The 19,013-nt window shown below is 41.2% G+C and overlaps 1 protein-coding gene and 1 non-coding gene across 18 annotated transcripts in view; both read right to left on the reverse strand.

The window, feature by feature from the left end:
• BCAS3 (BCAS3 microtubule associated cell migration factor) overlaps positions 1-19,013 on the reverse strand; it is a 480,755-nt gene that overhangs the window by 171,977 nt on the left and 289,765 nt on the right. The gene's annotated exons all lie outside the window — the stretch shown is intronic.
• On the reverse strand, positions 12,597-12,672 carry TRNAS-AGA (transfer RNA serine (anticodon AGA)). The gene has a single exon. It is a non-coding gene; the product is annotated as a tRNA-Ser (tRNA).

The following is a 19,013-nucleotide window of genomic DNA, read 5'->3' on the forward strand; positions in this document are numbered from 1 at the left end:
GTGATACCAGAGAAGAGAGAAAATAAACCTACAGTTACTGCAAATATCAAAGAGTAGGTTTCAGCAGCAAAGCAAAATCCCGTGTAGAAGTGGCTAAGATGGTGAAAAATAGGCGTGGGGAACAGAGATGAGGTTAGAAAGCCTAGGGGAAAACAGGAACTAATTGTGAAAGCACTAAAAAACAGAAAATAAATCAGAGCACTTCCCTTTGCACACTATGCCCTTCCAAATACTGCAGTGCATCCCCTACAAGAAGCTGGAGTTCCAATCTCTTGCCCCCACCACTGGGCACGCACAGCATTATACTTATGAAAGGCTCTTCTGTGGCACTGACTTACGTTTATCTCGTAGTCCAGTTAACTATATACATTTTTAGTGTTAGATTATAAACTACTTGAGTCAAGGACCACTTTTTTGGGTACCTGGTACCTCGTGCCCAGGGCACAGCAGGGTGCTGGATAGACAGGTACCTACTACATCAAGTCCAAAACTTAAAAATACTGATGGTGAGATTCCATTTCTCTCTCAAAAATCTAAGTGGTAACAGGTCAGGGAGAGGGTGCACTTCTGGCAAGAGACTGGTAGTGAAAAGATCTGAATTTGAATTCCAGATATGACAATACCTTGCTATATAAATTTAAGCCTGGATATTAATCTTGCTGCATTCTATCTTCTCTGAAGATGGGAGGATTACGCATTCTAAGATTATGATTCTTTCTTCTCTTGAATGCAAAGCGTTTACAATCTGTACCGTTAGTTTTGCAATTGATCATAGAAAGCTTTGTGGTATTTTCTCATCTTTTAAGCAATTCAAATGCATTTATGCCTCATCTTTCCCAACCTAAGCTCCTTGAATTGAGAAAGGAACAAGTTTTCTCATCTCCCACACCACTAAGAATACAGTAAGCATTCAATAAAGATCAACCTATTTCACAAAATGAATTGATGCTTTACGAAAATGCTCTCAGGGCTGTCACCTACCATTTGGAGGCCATGCTGCAAGTTGCCTTTTAACTGGAAGAAGCTAGGGGGAAGGACTGATGAAGCTGTCAGTTAGAGAAGCTCCTTACAGGACAAAAATACGCCATGAAGGAATTCCAGGCTTTTGCTTGTTGACAACCTGCCAAAAGATGCTCCTGGAAAAGGTGTTTTGTTTTGCAAAAGTGAAAAGGAACTGAGCAGGGGGGCATCTCCTGAACTAGCGGTAATGGGGGAAAACTTGACATGAGACTTATAGTTACCTTTGTTCATTAATAAGCCCAGGTAGCAATTACCTATTTTAGCACCATCACAAACAAGTGGGCAGTGTCACATGGTGGTGGAATTTGGATTTACAGAACCTCAGTTTGACTCCCAGCTTTAGCACTCGGTCCATACGTTCAAATTACTTAACATCTCTAAGCCTCAGTTTGCTCCTCTATAAAATATAAGATCATAATTCCTGCCTGAGTCCATTCAAGAATCGAGAAAAGGTAAGTGAAGCGTTCTCTATAATTGAGTATGTTTTTTTAAAAACTCCCACAAATGCCCTCAGAGTGCCTGACACTCTTGAAGTAGGCGTGGCCAAGCTGAATAAGGTGGGGCAGTAAGGCTGCTGTTTTCCAGAGAGCATCTGGGAGCTCAGGTGGGTCTGTGCTAATTCCTTTGGATCCTGGGGCTCCCTCTGAGAAAAAAAAGTCTCCAAGTACTCTGCGCCCTAACAAGGCTTCCTTTGGAACAAATTAGGTAACTGCAGAAACTATAAGAGACAAGGTAAGAAGCTATCACTGGAGGCACTGTCCCAGGAGGCCAGCTCAGCTCTGCTTCCCGGACGACACCTGCGTGGGGGACCAACTAGGGATCACCTCCTTCCAGTCTGTGTGCCCAGGTCGGGTCGGCTCAGCTCTGCCTTCTCCTAACAGATCAGCAGGTGGTCTAACTAGGAAATTACAATGTGGGGGCTCACAGAACAACACTCTCATTAATGAAGAATCATTGCAGCTATCATACGCAGATACTAACCAGTGAGGAATTAGAAAATTATGTGGACACTTAATACAGACTCTATATTGAGCCAAATTTAATAATTCTTTGACGATTTAGAAGACAATTCAGTATCTTGCCACTGTTTCACAATCACATGCTTCCATGGTACTTTCATTGCTTTGTCTTCAAGGTTTTATAAATTTTCCAATATCAGTGTCTCAAGAAAAAAGAAGTCACATCTTTATCATTGATTTTAGTGGCCAACAAGATGGTCACTTCAGTTAAGTCTTCGGTTTATTTGAAGTTGTGTTTGTTTCTTTGACTCCTGGATAAATGGAATATTACCACTTCTTAACCCACATTCCAGAAAGGACTCTGGAATGAAAATTTTAAGTAAAAAAAAAAAAAAAATCTGAGCAACTCTGCATTGGAACAATGTACTGTAGTTACTCCTTCCAACCTAAAATACCGGGGGGGTCAACTGTTAGGAGGAACTATCCCGTCTCCTGAGAGTTTAGACACATTGATCCCTTAAATTTTAGTGCAGCAGAAATGTCTTATTCAGTAACGTTTATCATGTGTGCTGCACTCGTGTAAGAGGAACAAGATCATCTACTCCGGTAGTAAAGCCATTCTAAGGATTCACTGTTACACTGCACAACAGGTGTTCAACCAAAATGTGTTCAATGTGGATAAAAGGTTGCCCCGACCTTTCAGAAAGTAAGACCAAACTTACAGACCTATGTATACAACTCGAATAAGATATGTCTGTACAGAACTTTTTTTTCAGGAAAAAATTCAAATACCATGCTGATCCTCTTGAATGCCTCAAATAATAAGACACCAAGGACGGAAACAGTACCCTTTTCTCCCTCACATTCCATTAGGAGGGGCCCCTCCCCAAGGAGGGCACCGGGACGTGGAATCAGTTACAGAGAGAGAGAGGGAGATCCCGAAACTGGCTTACTTATTATTTTTGTCTTCAACAACAAAGAGCTGAAAACTGCAAAAAGCCATCAGAGAAGTCCGCTAAAATAAATGCAGAGTCCAAAAAACTCAGTGAACCATACCAGTAAGGTTTGTTACTGGGATCATCTGTCTTGCTGCTGTACAGCTGGCTGTGGCATGGAAAAAGGCAGCGAGGAATGCCGTCAGGACATCTCCAGATAAAATATGGGGTGCCTATCTGTCCTTTCTCTGTTGCCGTATAATATGAGAAAATTCTCTTTCTGTGGAGGCAGATGCATTTGAAACATCTCTTGGATCGGAATTAAAAACAAAACCAAAGCCAGGCATCAGGAGCGCCTGCACGATTCCACTGCAAGCCCCGCCTCATGAAATGATTCTCTACCTGCCCCATGTCTCACAGGGAGTCAGGATCTCCCTGAAGCATGCATATTCCTGTAAGAACACGGCTCCTGACACGTGGCGGTCACGGTCGGTGTACTCACTCAAGGTAGTCGCCAATGGGAGGTCTTCAATTTTTATGGAAGGGAAAAATAAAGCAGGACCAGGATACCTACGCATCATCTGGGGGAGGAACATCATGTACCCAGAGACCAAATTCTATATTCTATGAACCAGATCTACAGTCAGCCTGCAGATGGGAATCAGCGCCACATTTATCTGGCCATCAGGCACAAATTTAGGATTTCTTAGAGGGAGGAATCCGATTTCGTCATGGCATTAAACGTGTGCTTCCCCCCACCTCTGACAGAGAGTTGAATCCTGCCCATCGGAGAAGATCAGGGCCGCTCGCCTTCGGCGATCATGTTTGGAAAGGCCAGAGAAGGCAGCACTGATACTTCTCCAGCACAAACTACTGGTTAAATATCAGCTGAAGAGAATGAGTTCAACCCACCAAACAGCAACCCAGGCACCATGAAACTGGATTTGCGGAGGCTGGTGTGTGTGTGGCGGGGGGAGGAACAGATGACTACCCTCAACCAGCAACCACCCTTGCCCTCAGCTGACATCACCTTTCCAGATGGCTGGCTCCACCGTTACTAGATTGTTTAAAATAAAGACATCGTCCGTGTTTTCACTCAGGAATGTGTACACTGAGGTGCAAAATCAAAGGAAAATAAGATACTGATAGGACCATGTGATCGATCAAATACTGCTAAAACCTATCGGCGTGTTTCGTGCCACTTTCTCTGTCTTTTAAAGAACCGAAAAAACACTGTGCTCTGTGATAACGCTCTAAGAACAACTGCTTCAAATTAAAGGCAACAAGTAGACCTTGTAACATGACCAAAATCCATCCCAGGCTACAAAGCTAAAGGCACCAAATTCCTCTTGAACAATATTTGATAAGAAATGCTTAACACTTTTCTTTTCATATATTTCCTGTAATTACACATTTATAACAAAATGTGGATTTACTTGGCAGCCGAACCAAAGTGTTTCATATTGCTCCTAGATTGCAACCCTCGCTGCTCAGACACAGTCTACTAAAAATGAAATAACTTCCATTTTAATGTGGTTATAAGCTTCCTGCAAGGCAACAACCTAATTGAGACTTTTGATGTTAGCTTTTCTAAGACATGCTGTCCTTCATCATCTGTAGAATATTTTAACTCTAGATCGCTTGCAGTCTTCCCCAAGTTGACAGAGGGAAGGGGGATGGGGTGGGAGGAGAAAGGCCACTTTATCAAAGTCAATGGAAATACAAGGTATTAATTATGTTAAATGAAGAAATATGGGCATTTGGTTACTTTTGTGGGTCAGAAATATTTTAATCTGTCGCTGCCAGCCAGCTGCCTCTCCCAGAACGCTCCCCCCACCCCGCCCCCGCCCCCTGCATTTCTATCAGTTGCAGGGACACATCAAAGCTCCAAATAGTGAGGAAAGCAGCCACCAGTCCGGCCTCTCCCCCTCCCCCGACCAAGGTCACAGTTTTAACTAGAGGGATCGCAGCGTTATAATAAGGCCATGACCTTTTTTATATTTTGGAAGTATGTATAGATGTTTAGAAAAATTAGTAAACCCTTAGCCCAAAGCAAAAAACAAAAACAAAAACAAAAAACCCACTGAATGGAAAATAAAACTTTGGTGATATTTAGGAAAGAAAACAAATGGTGTTCTCAATTGCTCCCAGTCAAAGCAGAGCTGGCTCACACAGACGCAGCTGACTTCTAAGCTTTGCTAAGTCAGCCAAGCACACGGTCCAGAAGCAGGGTTTACAGGGAGGGGAAACATAGCTGTCGGCCTTGATGCCCGAGCGCGTTCTGTTAAAGCAACGCCTGGAAACTTTGGATATGAACAATCAAGGAAGCCAATAGCAATTACGGTGAATGCAACATATCCCCTGTATGTCCAGGGCAGGGACTTCCACAAGGGCACCTAGCAACACTGAAAAAAATCCATTCAGACTATTTCATCAAGGTTTTCTGATCAAGGGATCAGATCGCTGTAACGTGCAATAATTGTGCAAAGCAAAGCAAAGCAAACAGAAAACCACCAACCTGCTTTAGACCATAAAAAAACAACTTTTTAGTGAACTCTACTTTCCTGCACTTAATTTCGAGTTTTGACTCTGGTAAGCAGATAAAGATTTGGGGCAAATGTATTTACAGATGATTCTATTTTCAATATATGTTTAAAATTTGAATCATAGATAGCGGCCACATTGTTTCCTTCTTCTACTTCAACTGCAGAAAATTCCCAAAGGAATTCACTTACCTGTGGGCACCAAGTTAAGAAACTAATCCTTTGCATGCAATATTCAGGCAAACAGAGCTCGTCTGATCTAGGGTTGGGTTTTGAGAATTCTTCTGGTAGAATCTTTTAAAAATAGGAATTCAGCAGAATAAAGCATGAATGAGCCATGTTTGTCTTGAACCTTACATTGCATTGTGGGTAGAGAGGGGGGCATCTTTTAGGTAAAAACACACCAAAGAAACTCAATAACTAAGCCCACACAACTCAAGTGAAAAGCCAAAGGTCCTCCCTTTCCCTGCCTCTGAAAAGAAACGGATGAAGCCAAGGGCCTTTTCACTGTTGTTGCTTCGTTTCAACCTTGCGCAAATGTTTGTCCTTCCCTGGAGTCCTCCCACCTCCTCAAGGATGTTACAAATGCACAAGATCCCTGCAGAAAGATGTTCATTAGGGAACTGCCTGTCCTTTGGCTAATCTTAATTCAATAAAAAATCCAAATATCATGAGTCAGGCTTACCACCTGGTTTTAAGTCAGGACTAAAAGCATTTAGAAATACATTCATCTGCAGTCACCTCACCATTTTCTTCCTCATTTCCTCTACTACTTCTTGGAATAAAAACAGAGGGATGAGAAATTTCGCTTCTGCTGCTAATTCACTGCTGTTAGAGGTGACAACTGCCACCACAAGGAATTTAAAATTAAACCAAACAGAATCTAAGCTGACGCTCAGTCTGCCTCCTCTGATATTAATACAGAGCAATGCTCAATTTTGAAAATAAGCAGAAGTAAACATATTGATTTTCTGTTCCTATGTGTAATTCTTATTAAGTAATCAAAGACAAAAAAAAAATTCCTAGCTGAGACAGTGAGGACTGTAACTCTATTCTCAGACTTTAAAGGAGAAAATTTATGAAGACATATGGATTCATCAGTTTGAGCTTTAAATGAGAAAAATGATGGTTACATATATTTTGATTTGTTGATGTTACCTTGTGTCAAGAAAATATGCCAGCGGATACATAATTTCCCATTAGACACATACAAGGAAATAAGCACGTTTCTGACAAAAAAGCATGTGAACTTCATAGCAATTTTCTGAGCTTTCAGCATTTTGGTTATTTGCTAACTTTTGCATTCGTTAGTATTTTCTAAATATATAAGACCTTTATTTTAAACAAATGAAGTCAGACTAGTCTGGCTTTTCCAATTATGTCTAAATAAATCCCTTTACTGGCGCTTCCTTGGTGCCTTGTGAACTATTCCTCTCTCCCTTTAAGCAAGTATCAGAATCAGGCTATAGTGCAACTTGAATTGCACTGCTGAGACCTGAGTGTTGAAATTATTCAAAAGTCTGGATGAAGACAGCCTGATATTTGAGGCACGATTCATGCAAACTGTCAAATCTCAGTGTAAAGACTCGCTACCTAAGTTACCAACATTATAATAGCTACATGAATTCAGTAAAATACTTCCGAAAAAGGTACCAGCCTTGTAGGTTTAACCTGATTTTTCAAAATGACTCAGAGATTTAGCTGAACTACATGAAAGCAGCCGATGGTGGATTAAAACAAATACTAGCCACAAAAAAGTCATGCACATTTCTAGCACTCTTTCTGAAAAATGACTGAAACACTTAAAAAAAACCTTGGCTTTACAAAGGCGCAGATACTAACATTACAAGAGATTGGATGGGTCACATAAAGAATGAGAAAGCACAACACAATGTTGTAAATCAACTTATACTTCAATTAAAAAAAAAGAATAAGAAAGCATCTCTAAGATGTTTGAAGGGCAAGAAGATAAATCTTGCTATGAATACAGAAAATAAATCTGAGAACAAACAAAATATCCACGATTAAATAAAACTCTAGGTGACTGAAATTGACTAGCATTTTACAATATTAATGCTAATGGTTCATCATAGTCTTGTTTGCATGTTTAACGGCTCCCATTAATAAAGAAAAAAAAACTTGTGTGCAGGAAAGAGAAGCGAAGGGAAAACTAAAGTCATACATGCTAAGGATGGTGATGGAAGAAATATCAAACTAGCCAGAAATATACAAATAGCAGTTTCCAATGTCGGGTCAGGAAATAAGGCAGAGAAAAGTTGCAGTCTAAAGAGAAAACACTTTTAGGAAATGGCAAAATTAAAACAGAAGTAGATATGTAAAATAGATGAATGAAGACAAGGTCTTCCTGCACCAAGGGAGTTGTTCAGGAGGCACAGTGTCCGTTTGTGGCCAGCGATAATACTTTCCATTCAATAGAGTTTGCAGCTTGCTGATTCATATGATTGCAGGCTGGCGCCCTGCTGGCGAGCCTCTCCACTGAAATTAAATCCACTCTCTTCAGTTATAAATTATAATGCTCTATAAACAACACTCCCATTGGGAACGGAGAGAGAGAGAGAAAGAGAGGAAGAGAAGGAGTGGGAAGAGTGGGAAAAAAAAAAAATAAAAGAGGATGGGAGGGAGGCAGAGAGTAAAAAAGCCAGAGAGGGAGAGCGTTTCTGCATAGTTCACTCACTGTTTAATGTTCTGCTCTTCTGCAACAAACAAGGAGAGTGAGCCTTCCACGGATAGCACTCCTGCTGTAATTCCTACACTGTTTGATGTAGAGCCCAGAAAGGAACGTGGGACAGTAATGTGAGTCTATGAGGAAAAGCACTTAGAAATCAATGAGTATGTGAGAAGGAAAAATAAAACAGATTTTATACATGGAGTTTTCTTTTTTTTTCAAATCCATTATTGAATATATCTTTGGAGTACCTGGGGAGAACCAAAATAAAATAAATTCCTGATTCTATTTAGATGGATTAGACCTCCACGCTGTGCATCTTTTGATATCCAAATCGATCAGAGATAGCCCCTCAAAATGCAAGGGAAAGAAAAGCAAACGTAGGGAAGCTAAGATAAAAATAATCATGCCCAAACGGCCACAGACAAGGAGTCCGGAACAGAAAGAAAGTTCAGCGATTTGATTGCCCCCAGCACCCAGAGCTTAACCACGTTTTTAAATGAATATCTATTTCAGAATTTGATGTTAAATTTATAGCAAAGTGATACCCTAACTGTTTCACGTTGATGAGTTTTGGGGGTTTTGATTTCAAAGGGGGAAAAAATTAGAAAAATCAATTTCATCAATTTGCTAAATATCTCCTGAAAGAGTCCATCATATATACTTGGTTTGTACACACCAGTTTCAGGGCATGAACTTCAATCTCTAACTCTGGTTTCTTTTGTGTACATTGATTGTTTTAAGGAGTGATTTATGCTCCCAAGTTGGGGAGAGACAATTACTGTCCCACACCCATCAGTGTCCCAAAGGATCACATCCACAGGTAACTCATCAACTACAGAAGGACACGGCCCCGCGTGAAAAAATATCTTTGAAAGTTTTGACCAAATGAGGAAGGAACCTGCACATAAAGATGTCACGGGAGGCTGGGGTGGGAGGGGATGAGAGAGAGGGGGCGGGAAGAGGCGGGGAGAGAAATAAGCCGGGTCAGACCCAGGTTTGAATGTGATTTAGGAAAGCAGCAACCCACAGACCCAAGATGCATTTCAGGTGAGGGGCCCGGAGGTCGAGCCCAGACCCCCTGTTCTCTCTCGTTCAGGGAGACCCGGCATTACTCCCATGTTCCTCCCACGGCAACAAGATGAGAGACCACTCCAGCTTCCTCTGTTAGTCACAGAATGAGGGAGGAAAGGACCTGAAAGAATTGTCCCAAGATAAATTCCAAACTCGGGGCGGGGGGGGATGACAGAAAACTTTAAAATGGAAACACTGACCCTCCCGTTAACCCAGAGAATTAGGTTTAGGAACAACTCAGATTTTGCTCTGTCATCTCTCTCTCTCTCTCTCTTTTTTTTTTTTTATGTGTCTGCCTGTCTCTCTCTGTCTCCCTGCTTTTGGTTGCGGTGCATACCAAGTAAATTATTTGCTGATAGGTGAATCTCAGCAAATGCTTTTCTCCTTTGAATGCCTGGTGAGCTTGTTGGGAAAAGTCATTTCAGTCACTTAAAACAATCCCATAAAAAGTAAAACTCAATTCTGAAATAAGAGTATAACTTGGAGCTTAAAAATAAATTAAATAAAGGAAACATTAAAAGATAAATGGAGCAGGATGCTCTGTGGCTGAGGTAATCTGAGTGGAAAGGGAAGAAGGGGGGGGGGTTACGTTAATAAATGATTAAAAGGCCTTAACAAGGGCCTATCAGGTTGACCAGGGAAGCATTCTTTGCCTCCGCTCCTCTTCGAGACCACCTTTTTTACATTTGTTCTCAATGCTGATCAATATGGTTTTCATTTGCTGATTTCCAGATTTCCATATATGATCCGCCAGCCCGACATAATGAAGCTAGAAAGAGCTGAAGTCATTTGAACATTCTCGCTCGCACGACTGTCGCCAGTTCATCAAATGCCTGTTCTCATCAAATGCCTGTTCTCTGAAAGCCAGTCTTTTTCTTTTGCTTATTGACAAATACCAGAATTGTTTGCCCTGGGACAGATGTAAAACCCCAGCACTGGGAGGCAAATTTAAATGAAGATTCAAGCTAAATATTACGCTTTTGCTGGAGTCTTTTTTTTTTTTTTTGCTTTGTTTTGTTTTGTGTTTGCCACCGCTTTTAACCTGTAACTTAAGCTTGATTAAATAGAGGGAAAATAAGATTAAAGTATGAATTATCCATTTCTGAAGACAAATGCTTACTTCTGTTGATAAAGTAATAAATCACAAAGACTCAAGCACAAATACTTTATGATGTCACCGAAGCCTCCAGACGTATTTATTGCTCCAATTCAAGTTTTCCTATAAAGATATCAACTCACTTGGCTCCCCCCATAACTTGTCTCTGATAACATTCACAAAAATTCATATCAAACTATGTTCATTAAATTTTTTTTACTCCCTGTTAAAGTTTCTTTCATCTGTGCTGTAGGATGGAGTAACACTTTCATCGAAATATGTAAGCGTCTCACACTTTTTTTTTTTTTTTTTTTTTTGCTGTATAGGAAAATGTCTTTTGAGGTCATCTTACACGAGGGAACCATGCACAAACCTTCCATGGGGCCTGAAATGCCTCATTAGAAATTCTCTGTATTGTTCATTGGTCGCTTCTCCATATTCAAAAGACGATTTCAAGGAAAAGTGCAGACAGGGACACATTTCTGAAATGATTTGCCTTTTGCTAGCCAAAATTTAAAAACACAAAACAAAACAGTTGCATTCAATCAAAAGAACACTTCAAGAGTACATTTTTAAAATAAAATCATATTTAGAGCCAAGTAACTGCATTTGCAATAGATTTTATTCCTTTTTACATTAAACACATTAAATAATAAATACTCCAGTGATTAACTGAAGTCATGTTTTAGTGCTCAAGAATGTGTAAGTCTGCGGTGGCAGTTCTGCCCCAGAACTGTGCAAACAAAATCATGGAGTTTTGCCAAAAAATCTCCCTGAGTTTTCCCAAAAAGGTGAATATGTCATGGCTGAGTCAGCGCCCAAACTTTTATAAATAGTTCTATCTCCAAATATTGCATTTGCTCCAACTCTCAGTTCACAACCTCTGCTTTATTTCATGGGTTTCCTTTGCTTTCCTTCTTTCCTTCCTTCCTTTTCTTCCTTCCCTCCTTCTTTCCTTCCTCCGACCCCTCCCTCCCTTCTTTCCCTCCCTTTTTATAATGCTCATCCAGCAAAAAACATGGCTGGCTCAAAATAAAACAAAGGACAACGAAACAAAATGGAAGGAAGGCAGTGTGACAGATATTTACAGGAAAGGTCCTCCCAGAGAACCTGGCGGCCCTAGGGGATGAACTCCACGCTTACTTACTCAGCCCTTGCTCCGCTTTTCTAAAAGAATGGATTGTTGTCTGTTTATTCTCCTTTCTCATAATTCCTTCATCACCAGTGAAGGGATACCAACGATGAGACCTTTAGGCTGGTTAGTTTCAGAACCTGGATTGTTCTGAAATTTTTGCTGTGGTTGGTTGGTTGGTTTTTATTTCCTTTGGAAAATAGTAGCAGATTCTACCCACAAATGGGAAGACAGACGTGCAGACCTCACCATGTTACTAAAGAATCTTATAAATGCTGTTGAGTTCTGATATTAAAGTTGATAATGGAGTTAAATAGGGAAGTTTAGCAAAAAATGAGAAAACAATAAGCCAGTGCAATAATTCTAAAGGCATATATGGTAGAGAGAATACATTTCAGGGACCTTTCTCTGGGCCTCTGAGCTTTAGGGATTACTGTAAAAGCAAACGATAAAGAAGGTGCAGTCTGTTTAAAAGTACCAAGCTACTTTCTCTTATGAATTCCAAGTTGAGTAAATAAGAGCTGTCACATAATGATGAGGGGCTGGTGAGGTTAGAGCTTTCAAGCACATTGAATCATCTCTTTCCCTATGATAGTCGTAATAAATACTGTAACATAACAAGAAAACAGAGAGAGAAGGTCATTTTACCTAGATCTGAACCAGCGAGAAAGGCAGGAGTGATATTCTTAAAGTCTAGTGGAACTGGTGGCCGACTACCCCATGGGATACTTAGCTACTAACATTCTGCTTTCCTTGAACCATAATGACTACATTGAGAGTTCAGACTGACACTCTCCTACATCATAACACTATGGTAACAATAGGTTAGTCAGAATATCTGAAGAGACACAAAAGAAGGAATCATAATCAGAACAGACTTCTAAAATGAGGTAATGGGGGAGTGAGGGGAGCAGAAAAGGGCCATTCTTGCTTGCAGAAGCAACAGGAAGAGACAGTTCTATGGACAATTGACAGAGGAGAAAATTTAAGAAGGTTCTTGCGAGCGCTAATGAACTCAGGAGGATGAGAAAAAAATTGTGAGTCTGAATAGGATGACAGAAGAATTTATTTATTTAGGTAATTTTGTTTGTTTTGTCTTTGGGGGGAGGAGGTCATTAGGTTCATTTATTTATTTATTATTACTTTTTTAATAGAGGAACTGGGGATTAAACCCAGGACCTCGTGCATTCTAAGCACACACTCTACCACTGAGCTATACCCTGCCCCACCTCCCCAGAAGAAAATGTTTAAAAGAAGGAAGAAAGAAAGGCATTCTCTCCTGCAATGCCAAGACAGCACAAATAACAAAGTTCAGTAAGAAGAGGTTACCTTACAGGAAAAAAAAAATCTCTGGAAGGCTGTCTGCAGGTCTCCTGCCACAGGCGGGGGGATCATATCTTTCTCTGCTTTGCAGAGGGAGGTAGACCCACCAAACCAGAGGGCACCTTTCTCTCCATAAGGAAAATGACCAGGAATCTGCACAGTCAGTATAATTGTGGTCTTTTTTGTTTTTAAACATAACATCAAGATTTTACACTCTTCATAGTAAAATGAAACATGAAGCTTGGAACTGGATCGCTTGGTCCCCTCTCTTATCTCCTCCCAGTTCAAGATGCTTCTGTCTTTTACTGGTCAACATTCTCTGAGTCCTGCAGTTGGGCTCAACATATTCAAACTTCAAAACCATCTTCTTTGTAGACTTAGCTTTTTTGGGGGCAAATCGACTTAGTCTACCTACCACCGCCTCTGCTCCCTGTCATAACACCACTGTCCGTGGGCATACAGAGCATCCTTGCCCTTCTTGTACTGGGTCACTTCGTGGGGTTGGTGGCTGCCACCCTTTGCTGGGTTTTAGCAACATCCGCCACATTTCCAAAGGCGCGAGCGGGCAGCATGGAGCTGTGGCTTGTCGTCTTTATCCACAGTACTTGCAAGAGATCCCGGGATAGGGCAATCGTTCAAAATATGGATGTTGAATGATGGAGATTGTTAGTAACAAGGGGAGGATTTGCAGAAGTCCTTAACGTGTTTTGTATTTTTTTTTTTAAATATTAGTAGTAAAATTAAAGCAGTAGGAGAAACAGGCGGAAGTAGTGGCTGTGGTCATCACAGCCTTAAGTGACAAGCTGGCAGTGCAGGTGAAACCAGTTGTCTAGACGTGGCTACACCGAAATCTGTGGCTCGGGGCTTGATCATCAGTGGGGATTTACTCCCCTTCAACCGGGCTCCCAGGGAACTCTGAACTACAAACGGAGATTTGAGCAAGGGTGGAGAACCAAGATCTCGAGCAGCAGAAGGATTTATAGTCAAGTTAAGCAAGTGAGAACTGAAACGATGAGGTAAGTACCTTATTAGTAATGCTCGGGTCAGGACTAGGTCAGGATGGGTTAAGACAGAAGAGCCCTGTCATGAACTCCAGAGGCAGCCTGGATGGTGAAAGGCGTGTTACACACGGCCTCAGTTTCCTTAACGCTCAAATAGCTGCCACTAAGAAGTTACACAAAAGCATATCCAAGCATAATCAATTAGGGCAAGTGAATGGGGAGAGTTGAGAAACCCGTCTGTCCAACGCAGAAAAAAAAAAAAAGGACTGCATTATTTTATCTCCTGGTCTCCTGGGAACTCTATACGGGAAGCAGAATTTCTATTTCTAGGGCAGGGAGGGCTCCATCCCACAGCTCACATGATTATTCCCATTTTTTAGTCCAAGTGGGTGCTGGTTATTATTTATTTTTAACTTGGGGGGGTGTTATTAAGTTGTAAATTTATTTATTTATTTAAATGGAGGTACTGGGGATTGAACTCAGGACCTCCTGCATGCTAAGCATGTGCCCTAGCGCTGAGCTGTACCCACCCCCCACCAAGCCCGCCCCGGTGGTATTATTTTTAATGTATTCCTACTTCGATGCGTTGTAAATAAGCTTGCGTATTCAAATGACCACAACAAACGATGAGAAAGGGCACGCTGACCCATAAGCAGCAAAGACCCAGAGGGCAACACTTAAAACATAAACGGCCAAGAGCCACCTGGTCGGGTTTCATAAATCAGAGCTGGGATGGCCCTGCGGAGCGGGAACGAGGGCTCCAGGAAAGGCAGCCTCCTGTCTGGACGCGTACAGTAAAAAGCGCCGCAGTAAGCACTCCTCCTGACCAATCGATAGACGCCTATTAACCTCCCGGCCAATTACAGGATGATTGGCTAAGCAAACAAAGAATTATTGGCTGTTTAGCTGGGACTTTATTCAGGCCTCTCTCTTCCCCTGTTTCTCATTCCGCGCCTCCTCTCCTCCCCACCCCCTTTCCTGTTAGGCAAAAAAACATCTGCAAACACCTGATATTCATCTAAGTCTCTGCAGTTGTACAGTCTTGTTAAATTGTTACCACCTTTTCCACAAGCAGTTTTGGCAATTAACCTCATGGCCAGGGACTTCAAAGAAAACAACTGTTGAGTTTAACCTCTCTGAGCTACCATAGATTCTTCTATGATTTTTCCTGAAACACTTTCATCCAGGGAAGGGGAAAAATGCAGACTGATAAAATTAATGTTTATTTCAATATTTGCTTAATTTCTTCAGGAGACAAACGCCCCGGACATTTGCCACAACGTGGTACGCTCGCTTCTCCAAGGCTCCGCAGAGTGAGGTTTTATTTTAATTTACATTCCCAACACATGTGTGCTTCTCCGGTCTTCCACAAATCCTACATTTGCTGGAATCCAAGGATTTGATACATTTGACCCTCTCTTGCCCCTGTTCACAAATCTCTCATATGTTTCTCAAAACTGTTTAAAAGTTCAGAATGAAAAAGGCATGTAAAATTAATGCTAAGAACCAAAGTTGCCATTAAAAATCTATTTTCATTTTATATTTTTACCCTCATAGATACACTTTTTACATTAAAAGCAAGGCTAATCCCCGACTCTCATGAGAATAAACTACTAGCAATAAAGATCAAAATATATGACTGAACAAGCAATACAATTCTTCTTGAGTAATCTTGTGGCCTAAGTGCTTCGATGCAATTTATGCTATGTAACCAGCTTTTTACAGCTGTATATAATAATAATAATGGGCCTGATCTTACCAGCTGAAGGCAGGTTTGGGGAGGTGTGTTAACTCCTTCAGGCCCCCAAGTTCATTTCAGAATTTTAACAAAAGTGTTTAAATATTTCGTAGGTCCTGAGAACGGCTGGTTTCTCCTCTGTCTCCGGCAAGGTCAGGCCTTGTAAAACTGCCGCTAATACGTGGCCACTCTTTGTGAAACGAAGACCTGTACAAACGAGTTAAGAGTATTTGTGTAGCTTTTCTAGAAGGACCACAAGGTTGAAATAATAAATCTGCAGCAAAGGCAACAGAGCTTTTGTTTGATATTTACAGTCACCGGCAACTTCATGTGGTAAGTGATTCCCCTTAAAGCCATATGGAACTGTTCTCTGGATGATGACGCTCCATGGTTCAGGACGACAGGATGTGATCATTGTGTTAAGGGCCTGGCTTTAACCAAACAGAACTTTCCTGCCCAAACCATCCCCAGCACCCGTCCCACGCGTCGAGCGGAGAAAGGAAAGAGCACATTAACACCGCCGTGTGGGGAGTGAGACAGACCCAGGGTAGAACCCTACCCTTGTAACTTATTAGCTGTGTTGGAAGTGGGCAAGCACAAACAATTATCCCTATCTCGTAGGGATGCTGTGAAGATCAAACGGGCCTGAGTGTATAATGCAAAAGTCACAAACTTTTATTTGGCCTGTACCGGTTTAAAAATCAGGAAATATCCATAAAAACGTGAATTTCCTGTCTCTCTTGACTAAATGGAAGGTCTGGCAACCTCAAGCCCACATTTTTGCAACGGCAACATGGAAGGAGTAGCCACGGAACCTTAAACGCAGGTCACTCCCCCGCCCGGGCTGAAACCTGGCCATCAGAGCATCGGAGGTTTTGAACCCTCCATGAATAGCTTAAAACAGAGTTTGGAACTGTATCTAGCACAAACTGTTTGGTATGTAGTAAGTACTCAATAAAAGATAGGTATTAAAAAAAACGGCTACACCAAATAAAAGTCATTGACTCCAAAACACAGGGAGGTTTCATATAGATCAACTGAACATTTTATGCAGCAGAGACTATGCCAAGTTCTGGAATTAATTTTTTAAAACTTCTATGTGTTTATAGATATATATATTTGGCAGGTTCTTTGAAAATAGCATATATATGTGCTGTTTTCAAAGAACCTTCCAAATATCTCTACGGATCTAAAATTCCTATAGCACTTAATTTTTAACCATGCTTCTTCTGGGGATTTAGCACATACGATCTTGTATTGGTATTTGCATCCCCGACCAACTTTTCAGCTCAACTATGTACTCCCAGAGCATCGCTGAGGATATTAAACTACCTCTAATTCAGACGATTCAGGAAATGGCTTGTCTCAGACCAGGAAACAGGTGAGTGCTACTTAAGAAGAATACTTGCTGAGAGGTAGAAGTCTGTACCACTGTAATGAGGTATGTTGGACACAACTAACTGTACAAGTAGAAGAAAACACTGGAAATGTTTTTGTTTTCTTCAGTAAGTGAATGTGCTCCAGAATATTATTTAAGATACCAGTCTGCATAACAAACTTCACTCCCAGATAGTTCCAAGATCAACTTCCATCCACATCATCAAACATTCCGAATTAGTGGGATCCGAATTAGGGACCTGATGGTGTTATCAGCCTTTTACTGGGATCATGAGTGTTACAAGGAAAGAAATGGAAAAACACAGTAAGAGAGCGAAGCCTAGAATTTCAAACCTGCATATCTAAGCTCAGGATTCTATCATTTTTGCTCTAATAATAGTAGTCCCATACTCAAAGCCCCGAAAACAACCTACCATGCTGATGAGGTTGTCTCAGACGGCTGGGGAGGGAGTACGTCGAAATATGCCTCTGAGGTCAGTCATTATAAACAATCCGTGTTCGAAAGCAATTTTCAGACTGACCCAAACTGGTTCACAAGTACACGAGGGATCTTGTGCTACGGAGCAGTGATGTACCGGCTGTCTGGGGGAGACTGGGTGGAGAGGGATGAGTGTCGAGGGGCTGCAGGGAAAAGGACAAAAGGAAACCTCGAATTCCAAGAGTATCTGCAGCTAGGGAAGGTCTGGCAGTTTCGGCGAACAAGTAGCTGGGGTGGAAATTTGTGAGGGAAGAAAAAAGATGAAATCTGTTGTGTTCATGAAGTTCAGATCAAACCTAAAACTTCCTCTGTCCACTCTGGTTTAGAGGACTTTTCCTATTGAACAGAACTCTCCAGAGACAAAAAAAAAAAAAAGCTACTCTGGTCATTCTCGTTGCAATATTTAGCTGTTTCTTACTTGCTTATTTTTATTTTCTTTGTCAACTGAAGTCAAAGGGGGAGGGATATTTGCGCTGAACATTTAAGGACAGTTTTAAGAAGGAACATTAAATGACACGAGGGTCTGGTGCTACGCTGTACAGTTCAATGAACTCCCGCGCAGATCAGCAAGATGGTTGGAAATGCCTCCCTCCGTCTGTTTTTCATCTCCAAAGTCTGTGTACTCAGTAGAGTGTGAAGAGAGCCTCTCTTCTCTTCAGAACATTCTCCCAGTGGTCCTGCCCCCACCCCCACTGCCTCTCCATAGCCCCTGCAGCAGAGAACAGGAACTAGAGCAAATGCTTTTGTGAATTAAGAGATCTTGTGAGCGTAAATTTGGTCAGGCTGCTCCTTTCTGCAGGCCAGACCCCGCTGCTGCCCCAGGATGTGAACTGTCAGTTTGCATAGCTGGTGATGAGTTGCAGAACCATCAGCAAAGGTGAAGACGGCAGAAACAAGAAAGATTCAAGACTGGTGGAAATCATTTCACAAGGAAAATTTCAGCCATCAGTGGGAGGAAGCTTTGAAAAATGCTGCCATTTCCGAGTCAGAATGAAGGAAAAATTAAATTACTGCCGGTGAGGCGAGCCAAAGTTGCATCTCCCTCCAGGGAGAGTTTTGATAATGGTAAACATTTGACAGCTGGCCTGGAGTTGTTATCTTGTTCTAACAGTTGTTAGGGTCTAAATGAATATTTCTGATAAGGAAGGAGAAAGAAAAATTTAAACACTTTTGTATTTTTAGGTTTTAAACCTTACGGTGGTGAGGCAGACAAGTTTAGAGCAACAGAGGACGTACTCCAAATGCTGTCATGAGCCTGGTCTGGAAATCTCACCAGTATCATGATTACAGTTAATCTACATGAAGGAATTTTTCTTTGATGTAAATCAACTTACTAAGAAATTATCTTTAACCTTTCGCGTCCTCAGCAACTCAGAAACAATTCTAATCGTTGACTCAGAGAAGTCAAGAAAATAAAGGGTTAATAAAAGCCAAGTTAAAAGTCCAAGAACTTAAGCTCAAGAACACGCAGAGAAATGCTGTGTTGGTTAAAGGATCCTTTTTTTTTTTTTTAAGCTACTGAGGATCAAGCAATAGAAAATTTTAATCTTTCACAGATTTTATTAATATGATGAAAATTATTGGGCCAAATATTTCAGAAAGGTAACAAAACAGCTGAAAGAAAGAATTT

This window comes from Vicugna pacos, chromosome 16 (assembly GCF_048564905.1).
Source record: "Vicugna pacos chromosome 16, VicPac4, whole genome shotgun sequence".
Lineage (NCBI taxonomy): Eukaryota > Metazoa > Chordata > Mammalia > Artiodactyla > Camelidae > Vicugna > Vicugna pacos.